Source organism: Xyrauchen texanus, chromosome 43 (assembly GCF_025860055.1).
Source record: "Xyrauchen texanus isolate HMW12.3.18 chromosome 43, RBS_HiC_50CHRs, whole genome shotgun sequence".
Lineage (NCBI taxonomy): Eukaryota > Metazoa > Chordata > Actinopteri > Cypriniformes > Catostomidae > Xyrauchen > Xyrauchen texanus.
The window spans coordinates 22,143,323-22,158,627 of record NC_068318.1 but is presented as its reverse complement, the minus strand read 5'-3'; the positions used below and the strand labels follow the sequence as shown (position 1 = coordinate 22,158,627).

Below are 15,305 nucleotides of genomic sequence, written 5' to 3'. Positions count from 1 at the left end.
GTTTGTTTGCTTTTTTCTTTTCTCATAGCATATGGCAGACTGGATTTGTCCCCTACAGATGACATTGCAGCATTTGGCTCTTTGGAAAATGGATTACACTCATCATGCACACTTTGTGAGCACCCACAGGCTGCTGGTGTCAGTGGGAATCTCCCACTGTAATGGGTTTAATTTTTGAGGGCTCACATTTTAATTGCAAACACATTACCAATCAGTAAGAACTGCAAAGGAAAATGTAAACCACGGCTGGAATAAGAAACCCGGCACTAGTTTTCCAACAGTTTTCACAACAGCACTTATGGCTGAATGATACAAGTATGGAATGATGTATGCTTTATTGATTTCCTTGATCTTGTTAAGAATTTCCTAAACAGCACTGGTAAAATATAAATTTGCACACATAATTTTGCAACTAAGCAAGATGCAGCACAGCATAGGAATTTTAAAGCCTTGAAGCTAAATTGAATAAGCATTAATCGTTAGACAGATAGTCGTGCCCCTAACTTTTACGGCATTGGTAGAACCACTGATACTATGTCGTGCTGTTTGCAATTTTACCATCAATGACACACTTGAAGGGTGTCAGTTGGTCAATCTGTTTGACCATTAAGATGTGCTGTCTACATATTTGCATGCAAGATTGTTTTAAAAGCAGCCTGGTCTCATTAAATGTATGTGAGCATTGCAAAGTTTTTGCTAAACTGAAATGACATGCTTCATTACATGTTTGCTGCAGTTTTCAAGTGAAATTTCCAGTGGGAGGTGCCAAAACAGAGCAAAATTAGGTTGTAATCAAACAAGGTTTTTAACGTGTATTTTAGATCATACCATCCTTACACTTAACCAACACCTAACCCAACCGATAGTGTTTTAAAATGCACATTTGAAGAAGAAAACACATTAATTGAAGAAAAATGTCATTTTATTTAATTTCTATGCCACTTTTTACTTTCATGTGTCTTTGACTGGACTGGCAATCAAGCCCAAAGTCCAATGCTCTTTCAGGTGAGATACCAAACAAGCTAATGTCACAGGAATAAGTGCGTATATGTAGAATGGTCTGTAATATAAATCTTAAAATGTTTTGTTTTTCAAATCATGCGTTAAAATAAAAGTGTTTTGATACCATAACATAGTGGCGGGTGAGTAATAGAGTGAGAAAAGTTTTTATAAGATCAAAATCAGCGATTGTACTTGTAATTTGTAGGACAATGATTAAACCACACAGTTGTCGTAGTGCCTCTAGTGTTCATATCAACTGGAAACTTCAGCGAAATGTAGAAACAGCACGTATAAGTCAGTTTGCAAAAATGTTTAAAGAGTAACATTCATTTAATGAGACCAGCTTGATTAAAAGTGCATTGTTCATGAATTCTTATGAATAACTCAGATGGTACAAACTGATTTGAAGACTACGTCCATCTACACACTCACATCTAACCTGATTACTTTGAGAGAGATTTGATCTAATGATATTACTCACTGCTGCAAACATGATGCATGCATATTGGACTGCAATAGGATTCATATAATTGCAGTTCTAAGATTGCATATATACATATTATAATTGCATATATAAGATTGCATAGTAGATCGAAACTAGCATTAAAGTATTTTAATGCACTTTGATGCGCTTGTCAGGGCTTTTATGTTATGTTGTTTTCTCACCACGTGTATTAGAAAAATCATTATTTTATCACCAGAAAAGAATGTGCCTGCATTTTGCCAGTGTGTGTTGCATCCAAATATTCAGCAAGAAACTAGCCATGGTTTTGTGACCATGTCAAATAAGGCTTGTTGTCCACAGATGAGGTTGTCTGAGGTATTGCAGGCTTAGCTTTGCTTCCCAATGGCTACACGCAATTGCTCAGAGAAAATTGAGAAGCCAATGCCTGAGAGGAAATGGGGGTCAAGGGGAGAAATTAGCTTACACAAGCTGCCAATGTTTCTCAAAGGCACCTCAAACCGTGGTCATTTTTCGGCTGAGAAGCAGACAGGTGTGCAAGACTTCCACTCGATGTGTTCCTCGCTTCACCACGTAAATCACCAAACCAACAAACTGCACTCATTCCGCCTTAACTTTGATCATTAATGGTGAAACGGCTGCTGTCTGTGTCTGGAGTGTATTTTGCGTGGAGGCGGTGGCGTCTCATTTTGCCTGACATGATTAGCTCTCGGTGGGTTTCTACTTGTGGCAGCAGAAGGATGAAGTGTTAGCCTGGAATCTTGGCAATGCAGTGCTTCAAAAGTCTCTTCATAACAGCTTAATAATGTGTCACCGAGTGTTGCTCCTATGATTCCAACTCTGACTAATTCTTAAACATGGCTAATTCATTATCACATGTCCCTTTTTGAAGTCTGTTAATATCCCTTGACGGTCCTTTGATTCTGATAGACATTTTGAAACAAATAGAAGAGTTTTTGTGACAAGCTCTAGGACTCAACAATCTGTTTCTCTCCTTTGTGACTGCAGAATGCAAGCTGAGAATCTGTTTAGAGATTAGCAACTTCTATTGTGTGAACCATTATTGTATTACCTTCATTTTAGCGTAAGTGACGAGAATTTAATTTACTGTTCTGTTGCTCCTGCTATGCAGCATGCCGTACCACAGGATAATAATAAAAAAAAGTCAGAGCCATCTATGATATCTGCTGCAAATCAGATTATGCAGTCACAGTTCTGTTGTTATTTCAAATCAAGCCTCACAATATTGAGCACAATGAATAGGGGCATGTGTAATTGTACTGGAGAATTCTGTTCGAGCTATGCTGTCAGCTTGTGTATGGAAAGTGAACCCAGGGTACCTCAAAGCAAAGGGCTAATTGCAGCATATTATGCTTTTATACTCTTTTGACATCTACGTACTCTAATTGGATTTGGCTTTGAGATATGCCCTGTTATACTCTAATTTGATCACTACTTTTTTGCTATTTTGTGAAGTTATATTTCATGAGATTACCTTTCTCTTTTCCAATGCATTTAAAATATAAAAGGCCTGAATTAAACTTTCCTAAAAAAGCAGGATCATATCCTTTACATTGTTAAAAGGGATGCATATGGTGGATGTAGAGAAGGAAGTCCTGCCTTACTGGTAAAATAGCAAATCACCTTTTAGATGCAGAAATAGCCTGTTTGTCATCTCAAGGAGGTGTCTGCGTATTAGCTGGACTGGCCTGATAAAATAGCAGTTTTTAGCTTGATCTGGGCTAAATAAGAACCACTTTTAATACCATTGCAGTCAGATTCAACTGATGATATTAAATAGGCCTCTGTTCTTCCAGAAAGACTCTTAGTTCAAAATGTCAGGGGAGATGTGAGCTCTTATGTGAGGATGGGACCTATACTGGTGATGATGTGGTGGTGGAGGGTACAAACAATGTCTGCATATTGAAATGATAAAGGGCAGTTGTGGGAACTTATAAAACATAGCCATTATTGAATGAATGATGTGATGGTTACTTCATTGAATGTAATCCTGACAAACTGTTTTGGAGATTCCGGTCTTTCCCAATTTAAGTAGATAGGAGCTGTACTTTGATGCTGCATGTATCCATCCGCTAAGTGGACTGACTTTCCTTGAAAGAACTTTGGCTTCACCCCTTAGAGCTCAATGTTTTCTGCAGTGCTGACGCAAGTCATATGCCATTTTATGCCAAAAAAGTGGACACAAGCCACATGTAGGGATAAGTGGTGTCTCTTTTCATTTGAGCCAGTAAGCAACCAATCAGAACACTCTAGCAGTGCCCTAGCAACTGGATAGCAATGTGTTAAACAAAAAAAAAACCTTCAGAGCAACAATATAGCAACACAATGGCAACCATTATCGGCATCCCAGCATTTTGGCAGAAGCTGTCTGACTGACATGTAAAGTGACTAACCACAGTTATTTTTATGTGTGAAATTAAGAACTGGTTAACATTATATAGAAATATTAAACTGAAACATATGTTTGTTCAGAGATATCTAATTTATTTGTCTTTAATGCTGTGAAATCATAAATGCTCTTTTGATGTGTCATATACATAGACAACATTGTTTGCTGTGTACAGTACATTCACAAGAACATGCTATTTTCTGCCAGCTCCCACTGCACTTTGAGTCACTCCGTGCTTGTCTTAATTAGAATTTAAGAAAACAAAGCTGCTTATTGATTGGGCATTTTTTTCTGGAAAGGTCATATATCTAAATAAGAGTGGTTGTGAGAGCTGTTGTCAGATCTCAGATAAAGTTTTGATGCTAACGGGAAGAAGCACGGGATGACTCAGTGCTGGAAGAGTCTGATCAATGTGGCGGCACTGAAACCCATCATTATGGGCAGAAGAGGCTGAAATTAATTACTCCATGATTTGAGGTGTTGGGGGCCGCTCAGGGTGAAATGGGACACTGGGAGTCTGCAGTCATTTATTCCTCTGGTGCCACTGCTTGATTCTTACTGCATCTATGATCAGAATGCATACCATACTATGTATGCAGTATGTTTACTGTGCATTGTGTGCTAATTTACTGAATGCTTTGAAGATCATCACTACATTTGCCAAAATATTAATTGTACAATAAGAGAACACTTTGTGAAATATATAAATATCAGACTGCGATGCACTCGATTTCCATTCCATTTTCAGTGCAACAAGATCACACGGGAAATTGACCTGTTGCTATCAAATATTCTGATACCATGAAAATTGCCCCATTCTGCCTAGTTAAGGCCTGTTCACAACAAATCCATGAAGACTTTGCAAGACAAACCTAAATAATAATTTAGATTTTTTTTTTCCATAAATAAATTATGTTCTTTCCATGGTTTTAATGCATTTTGAGGGTTATATAATGTGTATTTTTTATGCGTGAGATGAGTGGAGCAATGTTGAATATTTATTTGCACATGTATTTTGCCACGAGTAAATTACAAATGGACACCTGAAGCCAACTTCTCTTTTTATAATGTCTGGATTAATGCCTCGATAATGTAACACAAGATACAGTGATTTAAATATGTAATAATGAACATTAAGAATAACAGGTATATTATCAAAGTTATTGCATAATATTAACAGAAAATAAATACCCTGGTTCTCTGTCTTTATTAAAATGATTGCAATACTTTGTTATATTACAGTTGCAATAAAAATAGCAGTGTGGTTCTGCAATTTGTTTGCCTACAGTAAATTATAGCATGTACAGATTATTTTTCAGGAATTATCTATGAGCTCAGTGCAAACGAATTGCCGAACCTCGCTGCTATATTTAATGCCATAAGATTATAATAGGCACAGTGATAGACATGTATTAAACAATGTACATTAAGACAAAAAATAACATAATAAGACTTTCAATTAGTTTTAAATTTAAAGTAATTTTCGATTAGTGGCCCAACATGCTGGGTTGAGCATCTGCAGTGACTGAAAAAAAGCTCCTATCTCATTGGTCAGTCATTTTTCATCGTAGACCGAAGAAAGAAAATCGGAACACTCTCTGTAAAAAAACCTTCGGATTATCGGCGGACAATTTGACGGACACGATGTGCATAGCGCTATAGGAATGCATTGTTACCGTACAAAAGCTAGTTCAGAACTAACATTCGTACCGGTAAAAGAAACGGACTTGGTGTGAACAGGTCTTTAAGCGGCTTCTCCTATCAGATATTTTCGCATCAATTCAAATGTTTTCGCCTTTTCCTGTGTCCGCTACTGACAGCGCATTGCATGACCAGCCTCTGATCTTGTGGAAACCAGTTGTTGCGTTCACCTAATCAGTGATGAACGCCATTCAGAAGTTGCATATTCACTCTAAGAGTACATTTTTACTTCACTGACGGTTATGTTTAGGATTGGGGTTTGGGTTAATATGGTTAATAAAATATGCATTCCTGTTGACTTTATTACATCATTTACAACTGCAGTTTTTGAATTGCACATTTTACCTGTAAACTGGTGCTCACACGTATTCATATGTTCAACAACACCTGTGATTTCGGCCACCGGGGAGCAGTGGTTGGAATTTTAGTAAACAGACCAATTTAAGCTGAAGAGTTTTTGATCTACTGTCACTGAACCGAACATGGGATCAGTGTGATGGTTGAATTGCGTTATCATCTGTGATTTCCTAGATAACTGGACGATAGTCACTGAAATAAACATGCATTCAGGTGGTAAGGGCATGTGACAGCAATATTTTAATTGTTAATCGCTGCAAAACTGATAATGACAAGACAAATAATAATAATAATAATAATAATAATAATAATAATAAAATAGTAACATATAACAGTACAAATAAAATTTAAATAAGGTGCCATTTAATGAATAAAATAAAATAATAACTATATACACTATATAATAAAAAAAATAATTAAGCATTTAACAAGACATTATGAACATAAAAAAACAAATACTGTGAATGATGTACATTAAGGAAATAATTGGCTTCTGTGGGTGTGCACTTCAAAAATGAATTTTGCTGCAACTGATGCATGATTGCCCTCCCTCAGTATCACCAGCGTCTGATCTGTTTCTGCTGAACTGGAAAACTGTGGCATGAGGTTTGAGAATTTGTCGAAGTATTTCTGTCTCACCTCTGTACATTTCTCACAATGAAGGAGAAAATGTGTCTCTGTCTCGACCTTATCAGTGTCACAGTGAGCACAAACTTGTTCTTCCTTTGGAAGCCATGTTTGTCAGTGTCTGCCTTTGTCTATGCCCAGACTGTGATCACTGTATTTGGTGATGATCCATCTCTGTTTTGGGTCTCTTACAGTGTGGAGATATTCTGCTTGAATATACTTTCTGTTTAGGCCCCGAAAACATTCCAATTTGCTTTGGTTTTTAGTTTCATTTCCCAATGGTACAAATATGAAATTTTGCTTCTTTTATGATTTGGTTTGTTGTGATTTGATTTTGTTCAGCAGTGCTGGTCTGAAACTGATATTTGTTAGTTGTTAGTGGGTTTGTGAGTTTCAGAGCCAGTTGACAAAAGGGGCAGGTTTTAAGCTTCAACTCATGGGTTTTAAGGGCTTCATGTTAGGGGAACTTGAATTTAAATGTGTCCAAAATTTGAGGGATTGTTTTTCAATGTGTATAATTAGGGGGTATCTGCCTAGTTTGGCCCGGCATGCATTAGTAGGTCTTAGTCTTTCTCTCTTTTTTTTTCTGTGCCACTTACTCTTTCGTGTAGACATCTGTTAGACGCTCAAACACAACACTCCATCGACTAAGATGCATAAAAGCTTAGCTTTTAAAGAATTTGAGAACTGTCTGACTGCGGCATGTGTTTTCTCTGTTTGGCATTGTAATTATTGCAGTTTTATTTTGTGTCAAGTTCCAGGCGCCAGAGTGACCTCTGGTGAACGGCCCCAGGATAATTGTATAGTTATTTTGTGGTAATTAAGGCATTGTAAAATCAAGTGTTATAATTTTTCATTGCTTACTTTCTGCTATGCTGAGAAGGTGTGATTGTATCACCATACATCAAATTAAACTGTCCTCATTCTGTCTGTGTCTACAAAGCCCGGCCAGGACAGTGGATGTATTTTTATTATTTTTTTCACTTTAGAATAGGATGTGGGTCAAATGCAAGTGTGAAACCAAGCAGATGTACTCTTTAAAGTAAAGGCACTGAAAGGAACAGAGTTGGTTTGTTTACTTACACTGCTGCCTGTGTGTGTGTGTGTGTGTGTGTGTGTGTGTGTGTGTGTGTGTGTGTGTGTGTGTGCGTGCGTGCGTGTGTGCGTGCGTGTGTGTGTGTGTGTGTGTGTGTGTGCACATGTTCTTTTATGTATCTGCTATCATTATAGATGGGTGGGTTATATTTGTGCACTGGTGATACTAAAGTTTTGTTTTCCTCATTGTTTCTTAATCACATTATCTCCTCGTTCCCACTCTCAAACACATGCTAACATCCATAAGCATTATTTTCTCAGTGGCTAATTAACTAAATACCTCCTTTATAGTCACAACTCTCAATTCAATGAGACTTGATTTAAGCTCTTTAGCAGCATATTTCTGCTTTCCAGGTATAACAGCAAATTGGTTTAAAGAGAAATCGTTTGGATTACTTTCCATCTCCATAATGTTCAATGTGGTGTTACAGTCTTTTGAACTCACCAAAGAGATTTAGCATAATGCTGCCTCATTTTACACAACACAACACTGAGAGGATCAACACAAAATTGAAGAAAAGGACAGCATTTCAGTTTCAGTGGCCAATCAGTAACTAAGAACTAGAGTATACATGTAAGAGAGACAAAAATAGAGAGCATCTGATTCATCTGATACAAGTTTTTTTGGGGTTTTTTTCACCAAACATACACATTAGCTCTTCTTCAAACACATTAAGCACATTCTTCCTCATCTGTGATTCCTTAGTAATACTGTTTATAGAGTCTGACACAGAATGTGCACTGTTTCATATTTTCTATGGTGATATGGGGGAAAATTCTGGGGATGTTCTAAATAGGCTAGAATGTGTTCAATTCAGCTGAGTGTGTTACATTTTTTGGCAGCTGAAGGCATGTTAAAATTGGCCCAAAATATAACGTTTTAGGCTTTTTTGTGTTTTTATTTCAATTAATTCTTCTTGATATGCTATACAGTTTCCATTTAGACAATATCAGCTTTAAATGTGCTGTCTATTATTTTACATAAATATTATACTTATTTAGAAATTTGATATTACATTTTAAAATCCACAAATGACTCACATAGTTAGTGTTCTACTGGTGATCTCTCTTGAATTTATACAAGCAATTTAAATTTTTTCTAACTATAATTGTTATTGTTTATCTGCATCAGCCTCAAATGTCCTAATAGATTATTAGTGAAGTACAAACTATTTACTAAACTGAATTGAAACTGCGATCACAGAACTGTGATAAAAATTTACCATGAAAAATTTGAACTGAACCCTTAAATGTAACTTCAAAATTAACAACATTGCTGCCTTGCAAGCACTGAAAATGCCATTCAAGTATTTTATTTAAACATGATTTATTCTACACTCTTTCAAAATGCAATTATAATGAGGAAAACAAAAAAAAAAAAACAAACAGGGAAGGGAAAGAATATTTTGAATTTCTCAGGGTTGTGAAGGCTTACTTACTTTTCATATTGTGTATAAAAAACACATATACATGCGTACATCTAGTTATTCTTGTAAGAAGTATGCTGACCCAATATGTGTAGAGCACCCCTAAAGGCAGAGCAGACTTGGTTATCATATGGCTAACTGTCAGATTAACAGTGGGATCAATGAAGAGCTGCCAGGACAAGCCTTGAATAATCCACTGTAGTATTATGAGAAAGGAATGAGTGGGGGTCACTATGATGTGATGTAAACCATGCTGGCACATTTACAGTAGATATTTTACATCTGGTATTTTGCTGAAAATCATTTTGTCATTGAGTACACATGTTCCAACATGTTCCTGTAGCACCAACACAATTTACAGCACAGTGCCGAGTGAATGGGTTCATTCGAGTTGTGAAATGTTAAATGACATTGCAAAGTGCAATTGCGATGTATATTTTTTTGTTACATTGTGTATTGTTGCAATACAGCAACCTTTACTGTGTTTTTGGGTTTTGTTATGAAGCCTCTGATGGAAATGCATTACATTATGTGTCACAAATGTAAGGCAATGAAGGCAGACGAAGGTTGAGGATCCAAATGCAGCTTACTTTATTGTTAACAAAAACACAAAGGAAAACCCTCAGTGGGGAAATAAACATAAATAGAGAACTCGGGCAGGGAACACAGACCAGGGTAACAACATTCACAAACATTCAACGACTGACAGAGACTGAACAAACAGACAGGGTTTAAATACAAAAACATGGGACAAAGGGGCCTATGAACAAACAGAACACAAACTAGATGACAAGGTGATTAACAGAAACCAAAGGCAAATTAACAAGGGCAGGTGAAAACAATGACAGAGAACACAAACGCTAACAAGGAGACTATGGAGTTAAACAAGGGACAAAAGTGAAAACTAAGGAGTGCAAAAGTGACAAAAATGGCAAACAAAAGGGCAACAGTGAAACAAGACAAGGTATACATAACACAGAGCCCCCCCACCCTCAAAGGATCGGATTCCAGATGATCCTAAAGAAAAAAACCAAGGACAGAAACTCACAAAAAACAAAATGAGGGCACCAGGGGCAGACAGGCAGACCAGGGGGGCACAAGAGCAAGAGGGCAGTCCAAGGGGCACAGAGGGCAGGCAGGAAGTCCAAGGGGGCAATGACTGGCAGACAGGTAGTCCAGGGGGGCCAAGATTGGCAGACAGGCAGTCCAAGGAGGCCGAGAGGACAGTCAAGCAGTCTATGGGGGCACAAAGGGACAGGTTTAGGGGGCCAGGGAGGTATCGACCGGGCAGGGACAGGTTTAGATGGCCCGGGGGCTGGCCATAAGGCAAGGGCCGGCTCAGGGGGCCTAGGAGGAGGCCACAGGATAGAGGCCGGTTTTGGTGGCCTGGGAGATGGCTGTGAGCCAAGGGCCGGTTCAGGGGACCTGGGACGTGGCCACAGGACAGAGGCCGGTTTTGGTGGCCTAGGAGATGGCCTCAGGGCAAGGACAGGTTCAGGAGGCTTGGGGCCTGACCTCAGGGCAAGGACGGGCTCAGGTGGCCTGGGAGCTGGCCACAGGGCAAGGATAGGTTCAGGAGGCCTGAGAGCTGGCCACAGGGCAGGGACAGGTTCAGGAGGCCTGGGAGTTGACCACGGGATGTGGGTAGGCTTGGGGGTCCTGGGTGGTGGCTGCAGGATAGGGGCCGGCGGTGCCGCGTGAGGCGGAGCCAAGGAGGACTTCGGAGGTGGAGCCGTAGAAGACTTGGGAGGCGGCGCCGAAGGAGGCGTAGGCAGGACCAAGGGGGGCTTAGGAGGCGGAGCCGAGGGAGGCCGAGGGGGCGGAGCCAAGGGAGGCCCAGGAGGCTGAGCCGGGAGAGGCGGAGCCGGGAAGGAACTAGGAGGCGTCGGAGGCGAGGCTGAGGGAGGCTTCGGAGGCGGAGCCGGGAGTGGCTCTTGCGGCGGAGCCATAGGAGGCTCGGGAGGTGGAGCCGTAGGAGGCTCGGGAGGCGGAGCCGTAGGAGGCTTGGGAGGCGGAGCCGTAGGAGGCTCGGTAGGCGGAGCCACAGGAGGCGGAGCCGTAGGAGGCTCGGGAGGCAGAGCCGTAGGAGGCTGAGCCATAGGAGGCGGAGCCGTAGGAGGCATGGGAGGCAGAGCTGTGGGAGGCTCGGGAGGCGGAGCCGTAGGAGGCTGAGCCATAGGAGGCGGAGCCCTGGAAGGCTCGAGAGGCCCGAGGGGCGGGGCCCTGGTAGGCTCGAGAAGCTTGAGGGGCGGAGCCCTAGAAGACTCGAGAGACTTGGGAGGCAGAGCCCTGGAAGCCTCGAGAGGCTCGAGAGACTTGAGAGGCAGAGCACTGGAAGGCTCGAGGGGCTTGAGAGGCGGAGCCCCAGGAGGCTCGGGAGGAGGAGCTCTGGAAAGCTCGGGAGACTTGAGAGACGGAGCCCTGGAAGACTCAAGAGACTTGAGAGGTGGAGCCCTAGGAGGCTCGGGAGGAGGAGCCCTGGAAGACTCGAGAGACTTGAGAGACGGCGCCCTGGGAGGCTCGGGAGGAGGAGCCCTGGAAGACTCAGGAAGCTCGGAGGACAGAGCTCTAGGAAGCTCGGGAGGCGGAGCTCTGGAAAGCTTGGAAGGCTCGGAAGGCAGAATACTAGGAAGCTCGGAAGGCAGAGCTCTGGAAAGATCGGAAGGCTCGGAAGGCAGAGTACTAGGAAGCTCGGAAGGTGGGGCACTGGGAAGCTCGGAAGGCGGAGCTCTGCAAAGCTCGGAAGGCAGAGCACTGGGAAGTTCGGAAGGTGGAGCACTGGGAAGTTCGGAAGGCGGAGCACTGGGAAGCTCGAGAGGAGCTGACTCTTGGACGGGCGCGACCACTGGCACTGGCCTTTGGACGGTCATGGCTACTGGCATTAGCTCTTGGACGGTCGTGGCTACTAGCACTGGCTCTTGGACGGTCGTGGCTACTGGCGCTGGCCCTTGGACGGTCGTGGCTACTGGCGCTGGCTCTTGGATGGTCAAGGCTACAGGCGCTGGCTCAGGGACGGTCGAGGCTACAGGCGCTGGCTCAGGGACGGTCGAGGCTACAGGCGCTGGCTCAGGGACGGTCGAGGCGACAGGCACTGGCTCACTGACCTCTGAGGCGACAGGCTCTGGCTGGGTTACCGTGGTATGCGCCGGCTTGGGTTCGCTGGGCACTGAGGGCAGAGCCAAGAGGGGTTTAGGGCACGGGGCTGCGGCAGGCGGAGGCTGGAGAGCAGAGACCTTTCCCCTTCTCCTCTTCCTCCGGGCTGATGCGACTGGCGAAGCTGGGACACTGTTCCTGGTCAGCGTGGCTTCAGGTTTGCTGGCCGTGGCTGGCAAGGGCTCCGGCTCGCTGATGGTGACATGTGTGGCCTCTGGCTCGCAGACCGGGGCAGCCGTGGGCGCAGGCTCGCTCACTGTGACATGCATAGGCTCTGGCTCGCTCACCGTGACATGCGTGGGCTCTGGCTCGCAGACCGGGGCAGGCGTGGGCTCTGGCTCGCAGACCGGGGCAGGCGTAACAGGGAGAGCCTGGGACGGCTGAAGAGTCTCCACAGTGGGTGGGGAGGTAGGGTCCTTCCCAGCATGGCCCACGGTGAACGGGGAGCCGCACAACAATAAGGTCAACTCCAGGAAGTCGCGGAGAGTCCAGCCACGTGATGCCGGCGGCAGCCGCTCCTTCAGCCAGCCACTAAGGTTTTTCCTGAAGAAGACCACAAGGGAGGTGTCCGGGAAGTCCGCAACAGCCGCAAGACCAAGGAAGTCACGGACGTGGGCCTCAATCGGACGGTCCTCTTGCCTCAGGCAGAGCAGGTGGTATCTGGCACGTAAAACCGCTGGATCCATGGTGGTCAGTCGTTCTGTCACGAATGTAAGGCAATGAAGGCAGACGAAGGTTGAGGATCCAAATGCAGCTTACTTTATTGTTAACAAAAACACAAAGGAAAACCCTCAGTGGGGAAATAAACATAAATAGAGAACTCGGGCAGGGAACACAGACCAGGGTAACAACATTCACAAACAATCAACGACTGACAGAGACTGAACAAACAGACAGGGTTTAAATACAAAAACATGGGACAAAGGGGCCAATGAACAAACAGAACACAAACTAGATGACAAGGTGATTAACAGAAACCAAAGGCAAATTAACAAGGGCAGGTGAAAACAATGACAGAGAACACGAATGCTAACAAGGAGACTATGGAGTTAAACAAGGGACAAAAGTGAAAGCTAAGGAGTGCAAAAGTGACAAAAATGGCAAACAAAAGGGCAACAGTGAAACAAGACAAGGTATACATAACATTGTGAGTGTTTCATTATTTGCAAATGATGATCATTGAAACAAATAATTTCAGGCAGGCCCGTCTTCTTTTCAACTGATTAAGAATATTTCATCAATATAACAGTCAATGTGAAACTGCATTTACAACCCATTTTACTTCATAATCAGGGCTGGACTGGGAAGAGAAATCGGCCTGGGATTTAACATGACGACTGGCCCAACTAAGAGTGGTGTGGGGTGGGGGCGAATGTTATTGAGCGGGGGGGGGCTTGGTGTTCGGTGTCCTTTTCTGCATATCGCGGCACCGTTTTGTGGTCCATTCTGCATAACAGAACGGGGGAGGGGACAAGGGGAGGGAAAGAGAAATAATTAAATAGTACTTCCTGTAAAAGTGTACTACCCCCCCAAAAAAACACTGTAAAATTTAAATGAGAGGGAAAAGGTCAACACGGAGTGGCAGTTAGAGAGAGAGAGGAGAGAGAGATAAAAAAAACACTTACTCGCCAGTTCTCTGATACGCCATAGCTTGTTCCTCGGCCACTCCTCCACCCTCTAACGGCCGACAGCTGCGCCTCTCCGGGTGGATCGGAGGCAGACCTCCGGCCCCTGGTGGACGGAACGCCCTGCCGCATTCTTGTGGAACAGAAGGGGTCTCCCCCGCCCCTGGCAGCAGTTCTCCCGCTCCAGGCGGTCGGCAGTGAGCCCCTCCCCGCTCGTGGACGGCGGTCTCAGACCCCGCCACGTTTCAGCGGCTGGTAGGGGACTCCTCCGCCCCTGGCAGCGACCCTGACCGCTCCAGGCAGTCGGTTAGGAGCCCCTTCTCCCCTTGCAGTCAGCTGCTGTTGGGGTAGACGGTAGTGCGAGAACTCTACTACGGCATATCCCTCCTCCTGGCGAGAACTGGCTTTTCACTATAAGTAATATTTAACCCTCTGGGGTCTGACGGTTTTTTGGGCCCTGGAGTAGTTTTGACATGCTTTGTGCTTTTTTCAGTTGCTTAGAAACATATTAATTGCTAAAGTCTAATTACACTGTATTCAGCACAAACTGGGCAACAATAATATGTGAGCAACATGCATGTACAGGTTTGTAATTTTGAGAAAATAATGTTAATGCATAGTTTTTGAAAAAACTAAAATTTTAAGTCACTGAAATAAGGCCATATAACACATACTAAACATTTGTCCACAACACTTTTGAGGACTGGATCTTGTAGCCTAGATTTTTTGCCACAAAATGATGTGAAAACCATCCTGATCCCTCATTCATACAAAACAATATAGTAATTTAACTTTTGTAAGACACTTTTAGTTTTGATAGGTAATATGCGAGGGGGCATGAACTATCATGAATATGTATGTATTTCAAACCTGAGGATACAAAGACCCTCCCTTGGGCCTATCAATCAGCGATAGAGAATGAATGTGGGGAGACTTAATGATCAAAATCAAGTTTCAAGTTGAAAGAAATAATTTGACTATATATTTTCTTTACAGAAAGACTTCGCTTAATTTTAGACCTACACTACCATTAAAAGAAGTCTCTTCTGCTCACCAAGACTGGATTTATTTGATCCAAAATACAGAAACAACATTGATATTCTGAACTCTTTTTACAATTTAAAAGAATAGTTTTCTATTTAAATATATTGTATAATACAATTTGTGATCAAAGCTGAATTTTCAGTACCGTTACTGCAGTCTTCAGTGTCACATGATCCATCAGAATTCATAAGATGGTGATTTTCTAATATGGGCATATTTAAAGTGTATTTTACTAATTTAACCTGAACACATATTTGCAAGCACACGCTTTGTTGATGATAATGAGGCATTTTAAACACTAGATAAAAAATTATCTAAACGTTCATATTATTTTTATATCATATTACATATCACATTTATATAAAGCATACAATTTACATGTAGATGTATATATAAATGTT

General features: G+C 42.6%; 1 protein-coding gene across 3 annotated transcripts in view; it reads left to right on the top strand.

Annotated features, from left to right (window-relative positions):
- LOC127635802 (opioid-binding protein/cell adhesion molecule-like) overlaps nt 1-15,305 on the top strand; it is a 110,616-nt gene that overhangs the window by 78,343 nt on the left and 16,968 nt on the right. The window lies entirely within an intron of this gene.